The sequence below is a fragment of the Gavialis gangeticus genome, unplaced genomic scaffold, assembly GCF_001723915.1.
Source record: "Gavialis gangeticus isolate Ggan-Ray unplaced genomic scaffold, GavGan_comp1, whole genome shotgun sequence".
NCBI lineage: Eukaryota > Metazoa > Chordata > Crocodylia > Gavialidae > Gavialis > Gavialis gangeticus.
The window spans coordinates 37,724,401-37,739,383 of record NW_017729022.1 but is presented as its reverse complement, the minus strand read 5'-3'; the positions used below and the strand labels follow the sequence as shown (position 1 = coordinate 37,739,383).

At 46.5% G+C, this 14,983-nt stretch overlaps 1 protein-coding gene across 3 annotated transcripts in view; it reads right to left on the bottom strand.

Annotated features, from left to right (window-relative positions):
• The window catches only part of ACSS3 (acyl-CoA synthetase short-chain family member 3), a 237,747-nt gene that overhangs the window by 24,141 nt on the left and 198,623 nt on the right, over positions 1-14,983 (bottom strand). The window lies entirely within an intron of this gene.

Genomic DNA, 14,983 nt, shown 5'->3' with positions numbered 1-14,983 from the left:
CCTCACTAGGCACCTTCTATTGGAAGAGAACTTAAATCTTTGGAACCTTGATGTATGGAGGCATATAAGCTCTAACACCTCCGTGCTCTGTATGGATCCACACTCTCTGAATCACCTTTCATAAGTACCTCACTCTTCCCACTGACTACAGAAAGCCTATTTACCAAACCCAGTTTCTCCAAATTGTCCTCCTAGGACAGGTGCCTCACTTTTAACTAATTTGGATCCAAGTACTTGCCTATACTCAAGCAGTAGCATATCTTAGTTTGGCTGTTTCTGAGGATGCCTGCTCCCCTATGACCACAGAAACATCCAAACCTGGACATATGTGAGGCTGCTCCGTAGCAGGCATTTAACATTTTTCAGAGACTGAAGTCACAAGAATGGCTGCAAGTGGAAAGAAGTACTGTCCCTGGCATACTTCTGGATCTGGAGCATGCTTACTGGTATGAGTAGGTGGAGCATGCTTGCAAACAGCTGGCCCAAAGAATGTCAGTGTTTCTGTACAGAGCAGCCTGAAGGGTCTTTAGACTGTCAGCTGAAGGGATTTACTACCAAACCAAATTCATATTTGTTTTTCATTACTTGTTTTTAACTGTTTTTTCTATTATGGTGGTGTCTTCCAGGGCTACTTAGCCAGTCTTGGCTAGATTCACCTCTAGTAGAACAGGATATAATTTGCAACGGATAAGAAGGAATGCCTGATAAACATTACTTCCTTCTTCTGAGGGTATTGACAAGGGACAACTGATTTCAAAATATAGGCAAGGTTTCATAAGAGTCCCCCTATGTTTGAGGCTTTCCAGGAAGGTGTATAAGCATCTCTGAATGTCCTGATTACCGGTATTTAGAGGGGCTTTACTGGCCAATTTCAGGCTCCCAGTCAAAGTAAATCTTGCAAGCTAGAAATGCTTTGCACTAGCATGACCCCATCTTAGCTCACATCACAACAGAAAACACCTAGGAATTGATTTAGCTCTATGGTTGGAAATATCACACTTTGAAAGATAAATTTCTTGTTCGGACTGAAGGAAAAACAGCAGACAATGTTAGTTACCATGGCTGTTGCTTGGATGTTAATTGCCAAGCGATTCAGAACAGTTATGTTAGTTACAGATCTTACACCTATGATTTATTTAAATGTCTGAGATGTCCTTGCGATGGAGGAAAAGGACACTTCATGTTGACAAAATCATTAATGATTTTCTAGTGCAGTATTCAAGAGTTTTCATTTGAATGATTAAATAGAATAACCCATAGTATTTCTGGCATAAGAACATTTGCTGTTTTGTACTGTCTTTGAAAATTAAAATTAGGAAAAAATCTATAACCAAGTATCATACATGCTATCAAGAAACTGATTTCTTAATTGGAAATAACATTAGGTGAATAATACATAACACCTCAGACCAGAGAATTTACTTGTGTCTTAGCTACTGACCATTCAAAATGCAAGAGTTTTTAAAGACATAAGTAACAACTGTAATACTTCATATTTTCTTTACATTTAACGAGTTGAGCAATCAAGAAAATTATAACTGGTATTTTTTTTATTCTCCTTCTGTTCCTTCTTCCCCATTTTCTGTGTTTATTAATTAGTATTCAACAAGTCTCGGCGCATCTTTGGGCTTTGTTACACATTCATTTTAAGCGGCTTAGAGATGGCTCTTAACTCCTGGATTGTCCCCATATTAAGATGTAAACTAGTTTTAAGCACCATTTAGGCATCTTAAGGCCTTGTTACACATTGCACTTTGAGCTGTTCAAATGTTAGTGCTAGCTGCAGTCTGAAGCAATAACCCTTTAAGGCTAAAGACCTTCTCTGACTGTTCTCCACCTGCACAGCTGTGACTTGCTACTAAAGGGCTGGTGAGCAGAGACCTGACACAGAACAGGAGGTTGGGAAGGGGACGCTGCATGCTGGGATGGTGGAGAATTGCAACTTGGGTAGCAAATCTGTAGGGAGTGACCACACATTCATGGAACACAATTTGGGTAACATAGATCAGAGATAAACTTGCCCTCGAGTAGTGTAACTTTAAGCCACCTTAAGTGTGCTTAAAACTAGTCTCAGGTGTTAATCCGTGGACAGTCCAGGGGTTAAGAGCTCCAGGAGCTGCCTAAAATTAATGTGTAACAAGGCCCTTAAAGTTACACCACTCCAAGGCAGGTTTTTCTCTGATTCATGGTACCCAGCTTGTGTTCCATGAGTGTGTGGCCACTTCCCAGAGATAAGCTGCCCAAGTTCCAGTCCTCCAGCATCCCAAGGTGCAGTGTTCCCTCCCTTCCCTCCACCCTCCTGTTCTGTGTGGAGAAACTTTCTAGCCCCCTAAACTCTGCCTGGGACACCAAGCCAACTAACTCACAGCTGTAGCTCCTACTCAGGCCCCTGCTCAGCAGCTCTCTAGTGGCAAGTCAAAGCTGTGCAGGTTGGGGACAGTCAGAGGATTTTAGCCTCAAACTAACACTAGCATTGACCAATATTTCAGAAGCTCAAAGTGTAACATGTAATTGTAGCAAAACCCCCAGTATTTCTTTGGGGGGGGGGGGGGGGGGGTTTACTTAGAAAGACGACGTCCCCTTTTTCCCATCACTTCTGCCTTTTTCTCTCCCCTCCTCTATTCCTTATGAGTATATATATATAAGTAGCTATGTTAAGTTGAAACCCTGTGTACATAGTCCCCTTTTATAGTAACGATGAGCTATTGTAATAGTGTTTTGCTGTGTGTGTTGGATTACTGTAATGTATTACACCATACGGTTATTGTGTCTTAAGTGTCTCTATGTATTTAGGCCTGAAATGTGGGGTGGCATGAGTGATGTCAAGTATCCATTTTGTGTGTGTCAGGTTCCCAACTTGTTCCCATCTTGTCCCCATGCCCTGTTGTGCAAGTATGTTGCAATTATGACTCATGGTTAAATCTGTAACCTCTCCCATGCAAACTGGTTTTCCTTGAATGCCTGAAGCAAAAGAGTGAAACACAATGATAGCAATGATAGGACCCCCTACTAAATCACCCCACCATCAAAAGCAATACCTGGATCAATGACCCAGACTTTGGAACCACTCTCAGGATTCAAGAAACAAAAGATGAGGCAACCCACCATTGTGCCAAGGCTGCACATGCTCAGTATGAACATCTGGAGCCCTCTGGAACAGGACTGACCTTGCCTGGACAGGCCCTCCCCACAGGAGATCAGAGGTAGTCTGCCCCATAAAAAGGGATAGTGAAGACTGACTCCTGGGGATGCCATCTTCACCTGGACCAGACCTGCTCCACATCACGCTGCCTATCAACCCAGAGGCCCTGCTGGCGACACCCCCCGGACAACACCTGCTGGAGAAAGACTCCAACTGGCCATTGAGAACCACCCCCCAGCCTGGATAGGTAGCTATCACCCCCACCCTCTCTTCAACCAAGGATTTGGACTCGATTTCTCTTCCCTACCTGGACTCCAACACATCCAGAGTCTCTTTCTCCTGCTACCATCGTGTGTGTGTGTGGGGGGGAGTGTTTGTGTGAGTGTGTATGGGGACCAAGCTGTACAGTACAGTGTTCATTTAATAAAACTGTTATTTGGACCCCTGAGTTGGGTTTTGCTTTACTCCGGTTCCAGCCCTACTCCAATCTCTGCTCCTCACCCCTCTAACTTCTGTCTCATTTCTCCCTCTCCTGCTTCTGGCTCACCGCCACCTCCAACACCTGTCCCATGCTCCTGTGGCTCCAGCTGTCCTGAGCTCCTCTTTGCCTGCAAACCCCTGTTTCTTTGCTACTGCCTTTTCCCCTAATCTTGGCCACTGTTATTACCTTATCCCCACTGCCTTTTCCCCAATCTCTGCCACTTACTCTTTAGTTACCATGCTACCCAAGCATAGGTACTACAGGCACCAACACACACACACTGTCACCTGAGTCAGTGTTTAATCCAGGGATAGGCAACTATTTTGGGTAGAGGGCCACTTACTGAGTTTTGGCAAGCCATCAAGGGCCACATGACAGGCAGCCAGGGGCAGATAAATATTAATTTTCTAAATTTTTTAGGGGCCCCACGGGCTGGATAGAATGGCCTGGTGGGCTGCATCTGGCTCACGGGCCACATTTTGCCCACCCCTGGTTTAACCTGTGTGTATATATAGGTGTATTGTGTATGATTTCATGTCATTATCATTAGAGTATATATGTGCTTGAATTGGTGATCGGTATGCATGTGCCTAGGCTGGTAATCTTGGATGTGTATGTGCCTGAGTAGGTAGAGTGTGTGTATGCACCTAATTGATTTGTGTGTTTGTATATGTGCAATTGTGTCACACCCTCCCACCTAACATGGCAATTTTGAGATCCTGAGAGTTGGCCTGACCCCACAGGGCAACATAATGAGGTGCTTTGTTCCCTGGATGATTTACCATATACATCTCAATTTTCTGGATTGCTTTTCTGTCTTATATGTCTTGCTTTCGCCCCTGCATACATCTTTCCAACTTGCTCCTCTATCCTACTTTTTTTTATTTCTCTTTCCTCTATTTCTCCATACATTTATCCCCTTCCCTCTATTTCTCCATAGCATCTCAGTTTTCTGTTATGGTCCCTACTCAAAAATTCAGCACAGAGTTAGCACATAGACTTGCACAGAATCTTTTGGAAAGAGTTAGCACAGAAAATACAGCTGGAGCTCCATTCAGAGTCATGCTATCTGTTCCTCCTATATATAGAAATACAGATAAAAATACAATAATTAATATCATGGCAGAACATCAGTGATAGCTGGGACACATCTTCATTTGTGTGACAAAAGCTGACACATCAGACAGGTGTGTGCATCATCTTCCATGCCAAGGCCCTGGAAGACACTGTTTAAATATCACACAATAAATATGTTCAATAAATTGTAACATGCCCACACGCTCAGGCAATTTATTGTGCTAAAAATGACAAACCTGCCAAAAGGTTGTTACATATCTTTGTGGCTGGTTTGTATGGCACTTTAATTTGAACATGTATCATGTTAAGCCTTGCTATGCTGTCCTGAATGCACGGGGGCTTCACAGGGATCTTAAAGGGTACAGGCTGTATGGCAAGGTGTTCAAAGGTACCCACAGGCTGCGTGGCATGGCGTTTAAAGATACAAGGGCAGTGGGTGCCAATGGGCTCCTTTGCTGCCAGTACCTTTCCAGCCTTGCCCTGCAGACCTGAAACTTGGAAGTGGGGCATCAGAGGCCAGTCCGCAATGCCATGATTCTCACTGTGCCCTTTAAACATTTGGGTAAGGGGAGAGCTGAGCATCATATACTGGATCCCCACTCTGGGCTCAGTTAGGATCAGACTCATTTTATCCAACATCCCAAAAATCACATGCCCCCTGCCATGTATGGCCCCACTGACACGGTTCACTTCTGGGTATAAGTTTATACAGGATCTAACAATGGATCCCAGTCCATGAGTAATTATAAAAAATACATGATAATAATACAAGGGGAATCCAGCTTGCCTAAAGATAGTTATGTACTCTAGAACTTTGCTAGGACACCTGGATTGAGACCCCTGAGTCAAATATACTTCCCAGTGAAGTATGGATTTCAGTAGAAGCAAGTTGGAGCTCTTAATTGTGCAAAAAGAGCCAAATTGTCAAGATCTTATCATTCCAGACAGTGATTGTCAGAGCACTGTTTCAGTACTGTAGAGAGAAAAAATGCCTTTAGCCTCAAGCACCATTCTGTCTTGTAGCATCCTGGAACTCCCCCATTTCAGTGTCAGGTATGAACCTGCTTACTTTGTGGTCTCTGAGAAAAGCATAATCCAATTTCAGTTGTCTCAACAACTGCAAAACTTCAGATCTAGCTTCAAATATGTGTAAGAAAATACATGAGCTGGTATTGAAAAGCCATGGTTAGGAAAGCATTATGAAAAAAAAAAAAGAGGGTTGAAATGCAGTCTAAGATGAGCCTGAGCTAAAACCCTGATGCGATAGTCACAAGGAGATAAAGGACAATAAAAAGAACTGCCTAAAGATTTAAAAATATTTTAGATGAAAAATGCCAATTGTTCTGCTTCAAGCAAATATCTTTCCCCTTTGGCTCAAGTGGTCAGGGTCTTGCTTCTGTTCAGAAAAGAAAGTGACTATACAAACCGGGTCCATTTTTGAGGAAATCCTGTTATTTATAAGGAGTGCACAACGCACTTTCTCTGGATCCCGTCAAAATAAGTGAGTGGCAGGGCTGGACACAGGCATGGACAAACCCAGTGCCTGGACAGAAAGGGGGCCTGAAAATGGTAAAAAAAATACATATATTATTATCGTTATCTCTGGCGAAGGGGGGCTCCATAGTAAAATTTCATCCGGGGCCGTGAGGCGTCTAGGTACAGTGATGGACAGGGGGCAGTTTTGTACCTCAGATTCTAAGCTGCTTTCCCTTAGCACTGTGCCCTAAAGCAACTATGTATTGACTACTCCCCAACTACAGCACATGTAATAAGTTCAAAAGTAAACATCTTTTCCCTTTCACAGCATCTGACAAAACAGGTTGCTACCCATGAAAGATCATGCCTCTTTGAACCAGTTAGTTTTTGAGTTGCCACCCTGACCCACTTGAGACTATAAGGGTTAACAACCTCTCTATTTCGCCTTCCACATGGACAGTACTATGCATGGTCCATTGTTTCAACCACCTTAGAAAATAAAAGAAGACTCCTTGGGTGCGTCTACACATCCATTTAAACACGATTAAATTTACTGTGCATAAAGCTAATACACATTAAGCGATTTTTGACAGGTGTCTACACATGCAGAGACTTGGCACTAAATATACTGCCAAGTCCCTCCAGCCCTGCTATATGTTCCTGAGGCCACTGGGGTGGGGGAACTTCAGCCTGTGCCCACATGGCTGCCAGTACTTGGCAGTCATGTAGAAGCCAGAGCCAGCTGCCAGCATCTGGCAGCCATCTTGAAAACTCTGGTCCCTGGCCAACCCCTTCCCTGCCCAGAAGCTGTGTACCCAATGCAGGGACAGTACACAACAGCTCCCTCCTTGCCCACCCTGCCTCCCTACACCAGGGCTGCTCCAGCCCCTGCCCTTGCCAGTGAAGGCCAGCGCCACACTGCTCCAACCCGGCCCCTGCCAGTGACAACCAGTGCCCCGTGTTCCTGTTGGCCATGATGCTGGCCCTGCTGTCCCCCTGCTCCCCCAGGCCCCAGGACAGCCATGTACCTGCCAGCAGGGGTCAGGGCACTGGCTGTGGGAGGCCCTGCCTGACCCACTGCTCCAGCACTCTCCACTCCAGCCCGCCTGCCCTGCCACCCACGCATCTCCTACACCCTGCCTACACCCAGCACTACTGTCAAGACACACACATAGCTGAAACAAAAACTTTATTACCCTCACAACAACCACCTCCATCCCTCTCCTCTCCCTGCTCAACAAACAGAACCTGCAGTCCCTTCCCCCTCAACCAACAGAGTCCCTCCACCACCCTCCCCACCCACCAACCAACTTTAAAAAACCCACTTATGACTGGAATACTATTTACAGTATTTCAGATCTTTGAGCAAAGAGTAGGGGGCCATGGGGGAAGGCTTAGGGGGCAGAACCCTGGGGCAGGTGCTCAGCACCCCAGCCTCCAGATGTTCTCCCGTGTGTCCAGGAACCACAGCATCCCTAGCAGGTAGTGGCTTCATGTATTGCTAGGTTTTCAGGTATGTGGTGCAGTGGACTATGGTGGGGCTGGGGCCTAGCAGGTGGTGGCAAATCCTGGGGGGGCAAGGGGGTTCGGGCCAGGTGGTTGGGCCAGGTGGACAGAAGGCACCTCAGGACCTCCTCCCAGGCCCAGACAGGGGCCTGCTGCAGGGCACAGATGGGACCCAGGGGCCCTGAAGGGCCATGGGTGGGGACTGAGCAGTGGGAGGCATGGACACAGCCACCAGGCCCAGGAGGGTGTCCAGGCCTGGCATTCAGCATCCCCATGATGCTGGAGCAACTCTAGGTGCTCCCACTCCAAGGCTTCCATTTAGATCCAGTGGTCCCATTGCACCCAGTCCTGTGCCTCCGCCCAGGTGACATCGTCTGTCTGCCAGGCCTGTGCACGGGCCTCCTGCCCATCCACTGAAACAGGACAGTTCAGTGGCTGGTGGCTGGTACACTGCCACCAGCCACTGGAGCAGGACGGTCCAATCCAGGGTGTGCCACTGGTGCAGCCAGCGCATCAGAACAGCTCCAGTAGTGGATGGCAGTGACCCAGAGCCCACATCCCCGCTGGGGCTGGTGGACTCTCCCCTGTGTCCGGATTTTGGCCCTGCAGAGGCAAGAGACAGAAGCCTTTTGTGACAGTTTGCAACATTTCAGAGATAAAATGCTCTGCACCAGGAGCTATGCACTGCCCAGCTTCATATTGGGCATTGGCCAGGCATGGGTGCCCAGGAACCACGGTAAGTCTGGCCAAGCAGACCCAGGCCTGGATGGCTGATGCCCAAGCACCTTGTCTCCCCTTGCTACCCTGGGGCCAGTGACCTGCTGGGTGCTGGCTGCAGGCAGCCTGTGTCCCCCGCCCCCTTCCCAGGGCAGGCCAGGTCAGGCTGCTGGCAGCACCTGCTGCTGCAGCTCCAGACCCTGCTCCCCCCCACCTCCTTGCAGGCCAACTGCTCTGCCACACTACCACCCAGTCCATACCACCCACACTTGGGGCACACAGGGCTGCTGGAAAACTGGGGTGAGGGGGGACTCATGAGGGGGGCCCCCCAGGGCTGGACCCTCTGCCCTGAGTGTACCCCGGTTACATATGCCCTGGGCATGTGCCCTGCGCCACTGGTTTAGGACCCTGAGCTAGAATAGCACAGGGGGAAAGCCCAGACTGTCCTGCAACCTCTGCCACCATTTGAAGGACTACATGTGGCAGCACTATACATCCCTTCCCCTGCTGCTGAGGACATCACCACCAGCATTGACACCTTCCTCAGCATGTGAGAGGCCTGTGCCCACCCAGCTATGGGGACATGGGCTGCTGAATAAAGTTGTAAACTGTGTCCTGCCTCCATGTGTGCTGTAGGGAAGGAACCCAGGGCCAGGGGAGTGCAGGCAGGCCAGGGGCAAGGAACAGGGGCAGTGGTCAGGGATGGGGCAGGGACTGAGAGAGCCCTCCTCCAGTGAGGGACTTACCATGTGTGTGAGGCTGGCGTGGCTGGTAGCTCAGCATGGGCCTCCCTGTCACCAACAGGGTCCAGCTGTGCCCAGTGCCTGCAGCCCCCGATGTGTGGCAGGCCAGCACCCTGACAGAGGTCCCCCTGGGCAGGGGCAGGGGCTGGTGCTGAGGTGGCCAGAAGTGTCATGGCCGGTCACTCCTCATGCTGGGATCTGGGGCTGTCTCAAGGGTGGGACAGCTGCTGACCAGAGCTCTCTGACCTGCCAGTGTCCGAGGGCCCCTCCTCTGGTGATGCATCACCGGAGGGGTCAGGGAGGGGCAAGGGCTGAGCCAGGCCACCCCTGCTGGTGACACTTGCAGGGGTGCAGACTGGGACCCAAGGCACCAAAATACAGGTCAGTGCCCGCATAAAGGCCATGGTCTTATGGGCACTACAGGACCGCCGACTGTAGTCTATCACAGCCATCCACTGCCCACAAAGCTTTGACCTTAATGCAGCACTGCCATGCTGACCAACAGTGACCTTGCTCATGCATGCCACCCAACAGGGCCTCATAAATGTAGGCATTTGAGCACCCACCCTATGCAAACTGCCTCTGCATGTCAGCATGGCCCCAGAGCGCCACAAGGTTGCCAATCTTCTCCTGGGACCAGTTTGGGGCCCAGGCAGTCAGCACGGGCATAAGCACATGGGTGGGACTGGGGCCTGACAAGGAAGATGATAAGGATGACATTCTTGTCTCGTACCAGCTCTCTGAGCTCCTGTGTGGCCATCCCCATGTGGCCGACTCTGGCCAGCGATCAGGAACACTCAGCAGAGGGGCATGGCCAGGGACTGGGAGATTTGTGGTAGAGGCACTTCACCACAGTACCTGCAAAGAGATACTGCTGGGGATGAGCAGCAGCAGGGAGTAGGTACTGGCCCTGCTGCCACAGACAGCCAGCTAGCAGCCCTGGGGGAACCTCAGGGCTGGGCAAAGGATGCAGCAAGCTGCAGCCCTTTGCAACATTAACCTGTAACCAAGCAGCAGTTCTGCAGACTGTTCTGCAGTTCCAGAGAACAGGCCAGACAGAGGCAACCTGTGGCCTGTCCAGGGGGGCACAAGAGGCCCGCTGGGCTTCTAGAGACAGAACAAGCTCCCTCAGACTCTCATGTGTGTGTGCCCCAAGGCACAAAATGTCTGCAGGCTTTTATACCCTGCAGCTAGGGATTTGCAGAAAAGCAGCCCAGCCCTGAAGCAGGAAAGGCAGAGAGCCAGGAGCCCTGGGGATGGGCTCAGGCTGGCCCTCTAGTGGCTGGGCAGACCCAACACTAAAGTTAGTGCTGGGTTGTGTCTACACATGTGTTAATGTGCATTAACTAATCATGCCTAAATTTGCTACCTGCATTTGCAGGTATTAAACATAATCATGTTTGGCCATTTTTGCCGAGCAGTAAGGGCATGCATGTGTAGACATGCGCCATATTGCGCAGTAAACTAGGCTAATGTGCATTAATGCATCTTGTGTAGACACACCCCTTCTTTTCTGTTTTCCATTTAGATGGAAAGAGGAGTCACTGTAGAGTCACTGCTCTTGACCAAAGGCATACTTACTGGTGCAAGCATCCTCCATTTGCCTTAGTAAAATGGGGCACTCTGCTCTGCCCTAGCTCAACATGTTGCAGAGGGGCTGGTTGGGGCACAAGGTGCTTCAGTATGGGGCTACGCAGAAGGCAGCCCCGGCACTGAAGCAACCTCATGCCCCAACCAGCTCCACCACCGTCTACAAATGCCTTGTGGAATACTAAATAACGCTGCTTTAGAATAGTACTCGTGTTTACAAGTACTAACCTATGGCAGCATTTATTAGTTTACTGTGCCCTAATAGGGGTGTACGTGTAGATGCTGAGACTACTGCAGAGCTAATTGGTCAGCTCTGCAGTTAATATTTCATGTAAACATGCCCACTGTGTGTTATATATGGCTCTGGAAACTTTACAGAGGTAGAAAAATATCATCATATTATTATGTGGCGAAATTGAGGATGGGATTATGTACTTCATATGATACCACAAACAAATTAAATGTCAAACTAATTAAATGAATTTCACCTCTGTGCGCTAACAGTCTTTTCTTTCAGATTGTTGTAAAACACAGTATTTGCTATTTTGAGCAACAACTTGTGCACAGGTCATTCACTTGATATACTGGCCTCATGTAGGACAACCCACATAATCATCCCAGCTCATCACTAAATCAAACAGCTCAAATAAATATTCTGTAATTTTGGAAAGGAGTATTTTTTTAAAAGGAATAATCTTACTGGTGAAGCAAAATCATTACTGATACTGTATTCATAAGATAATTCATGGAGAACAGATTTTTTTCTGAAACTACAGAACCAAAGGAAGCTGAGTCAATTTTAGATGCTACTTTAATAAGTATTTTTTTAAGATAGCATTCTTTTCTTTTATAATAGACAATACCCAAATTAGAGACTGTTCATTACAGGTAGTCAAAGCAACTCTAAGCCATTGTTAAAGGAGGTTGGATGGCAAATGGAGTGAAGAGATCTTGAGTAACAGCTATATTATTATTCAGCATTTATATAGTGCTGTGAATATACACAGTATTTTACAACATACATAATGAGAGCTAGGTAACAACTGGAAAGACAGCTAAAGTCAAGGACCTTTTTCAGGCAAAGGATATGCCCATAAGCAAATGGAAAAAATACAAAGACTGGACAGGGAAGTTAAGATAAAGAGCAGAAGGGGAATAAGGTATTAAGTGATTAAAGCCTAAGAAGGATACCTCACAATCAGGGAAGGGGGAGCAGTGACAAAGTGCAAAGATACTGGGAAGGAAGAAGACATGGAACAGGTAGAAGGCAAAAGAAAGATTTTTAAAAGAGTCAAAAGCAACCAAGATGCAGTGATGCTTGGAGCTGGCCACAGTGAGCCTAACTGCCATCTCAACATAGACTTAGGCCAATAGCAAGAACTTTTGAAAATCCTACCTATACAGCATTGTCTATAAAGGCAAAATACAAAGCAGATAAAAGGAAAAAAAAGCCCTTATAATTGGGAAACTCAGCATTTTTTAATTGATTCATACAGGTCCAGATATTAAGGCTAGAAAGTATCATTAGGTAAATCTTGTCTGACTTTCCACCACAGACAAAAGAATCTCACCCAGCAATTCTGGCATGAAGCCTATAGTTTCTGGTTAGATCATGACAGACCTTATAGAAAGACTGCCAGTCTTTATCTAAAAAGGTCAAGTGATAAAAAAGCTGCAAGATCCCTAGGTGGTTAATTACCATAACTTTTACAAATGTAAGCTGTATCTCTCATCTAAATTTGTTTCGCTTCAGTTTCTAAATACTGAACCTTGTTAAACTGTTCCTATTAGATAAAAAGAGTAATCTCTTAGAAATCTCCTCTCCCTGCAGGCATTTGTCACCCTTGATCAAGTCATTCTCTTGGATAAACTCTATTGTGATTTAGTCTCTCAGTATAAGGCATGTTTAGTTCCTTTATATGTTTCTCCTTCTCTTTCTCCTTCTTATGTTTTAGCAGTGTGGACATCAGAACCAGTTGCACTAATGCCACAAACAGAGATAATGCCGCTTCTTTTTTCCTACATTATATACATGCTTATACATCCAGAAATTGCATTTAGCCACTTATCTGTAGCCTTTCATTGAGAGAGCTTGCATTCAGATTTCTACCATAAACCTAAAAGTCCTTTTCAGAAGGACTGTGTTCTGGGTACAGTTCCCTATCTCACAAAGATGACCAACATCCATTGTTTCTAGATGCACAACCACATATTTGTGTCCATTAAAAAATATTTCAATGCTCCTACCAATGCTCATTCCAAATCAATCTGTGCAAATAACTTGTTCCCCACAATTATTTAATTCCCTATCAATTTCATAACATTTGTCTAAATTGGAAATGTTACTAGTAATGTTTCTATATTCTCTTCCAGATCATTTGATAGATATGTTGAATAGTACTGACACCTACATTGCACAATAATTCCTCATTTATGATTACTTTTAATAATCCATCTATTTTATAGCACTATTTTGCAGTCCAAATGTCATGAGAGCTTACAGATATCTATTATGTCAAGCCAGTTATATCAATCACACTTGTGATCTCATTAAAAAATGCTATCAAATTTAGTTGGTAAGACCCGTTTTGTACGAAGCCATGAAAAATAAGCATTAATTATGGTAACAGCATTTAAATATTTACTGCTTACATTCCATATCATCCTTTCTGTGATTCTGTCCAGGATCAATAATATCTAACCTATAGAATGACTTGAATCATCCCATTAATCATTTTTCAGTGTTGATACATGAGATTTTTTTCTCTAGTCCTCTGGAACTACTGGAAGTGCTCCCACACTCCCAAGCGTTTAAAAAAAAAATCAGTGCTAATGGTAGAGAGAACTCCTTAACCATTCCCTTTAATACTCCTGAGTGAAAGATATTCCAGCTACTATATAAAAAAGATTTTAACTTTAACAGATACTGTTTATCATATTCCCTCATACGTGGGGGAATAGAACATAGTTCCTTATCACTTTTTCCTACTTGTTTCTCAACACATGATAGAAACACATTGAATCCTACCTCTGAATCTATATCACAGTCAAAAGTTCTATCAAGTACTGGTTCTGTAACTTTGCCAGAATTTATCCCAGGATAGTCGGCAGAAAGGATAAAAAGCAGCTAAATCATTTTTAGGCAGAGCTACCACACAAAGCTTAGAAGCATAAACACTGAGGTACATGAGAAAAATCTAATGAGAGATTAGCTGGGAGCCAATGTTGTTCCTATGTACTGAACACATGCCACCTTGTCTCCTTCCTTTGATTTCTGGGCAAATATTAGGGGTGATGTTCGTTAAGGAGACTATGTACCAGTAACTAGCTTTTTGAGAAAATTATCCTGGTGCATGTCCACGAGGGGCCTGGTGCATGTCCACGAGGGGAGACTATGCTTAGGGACAACCAACGTGGGTTCATTACAGGCAGGTCCTGTCAGACCAACCTGGTGGCCTTCTATGAGCAGGTCACCAAATTCCTGGATGCAGGTATCGCAGTGGATGTAGTCTTTCTGGACTTTAGGAAGGCCTTCAACATGGTCTCTCACCTCATTCTCATTAAAAAGCTAGGAGACTGTGGTGTTGATGCCTACACAGTCATATGGGTCACTAAGTGGCTGGAGGGCCGCACCTAGAGAGCGGTGGTGGATGGGTCATTTTTGACCTGGAGGGATGTGGGCAGTGGGGTTCTGCAGGGCTCAGTCCTCCGGCCCGCACTGTTCAACGTCTTCATCAGCAACTTGGACGAGGGGGTAAAAAGCACCCTGTTCAAATTCGCAGATGACACTAAGATGTGGGGCAAAGTGGGCACACTAGAAGGGAGGAATAGGCTGCAATTAGACCTAGACAGGTTACAGGGGTGGGCAGATAAGAACAGGATGGGATTCAACACTGACAAGTGCAAGGTACTGCACCTGGGGAGGAAGAACCAGCAGCATACCTACAGGCTGGCAAACTCCCTTCTCGTCCATACAGAGGCAGCAAAGGAACTTGGAGTCATTATTGAGGCCAATATGAACATGGGCCGGCAGTGTGGGGATGCAGTCAGGAAGGCCAACTGTACCTTGTCATGCATCCACAGATGCATCACAAGCAGGGCCAAGGAGGTGATCCTCCCCCTCTATGCGGCACTGGTCAGGCTGCAGTTGGAGTACTGCGTCCAGTTCTGGGCGCCGCACTTCAAGAGGGATGTGGACAACATGGAGAGGATCCAGAGGAGGGCCACTCGCGTGATCAGGGGGCAGCAGGG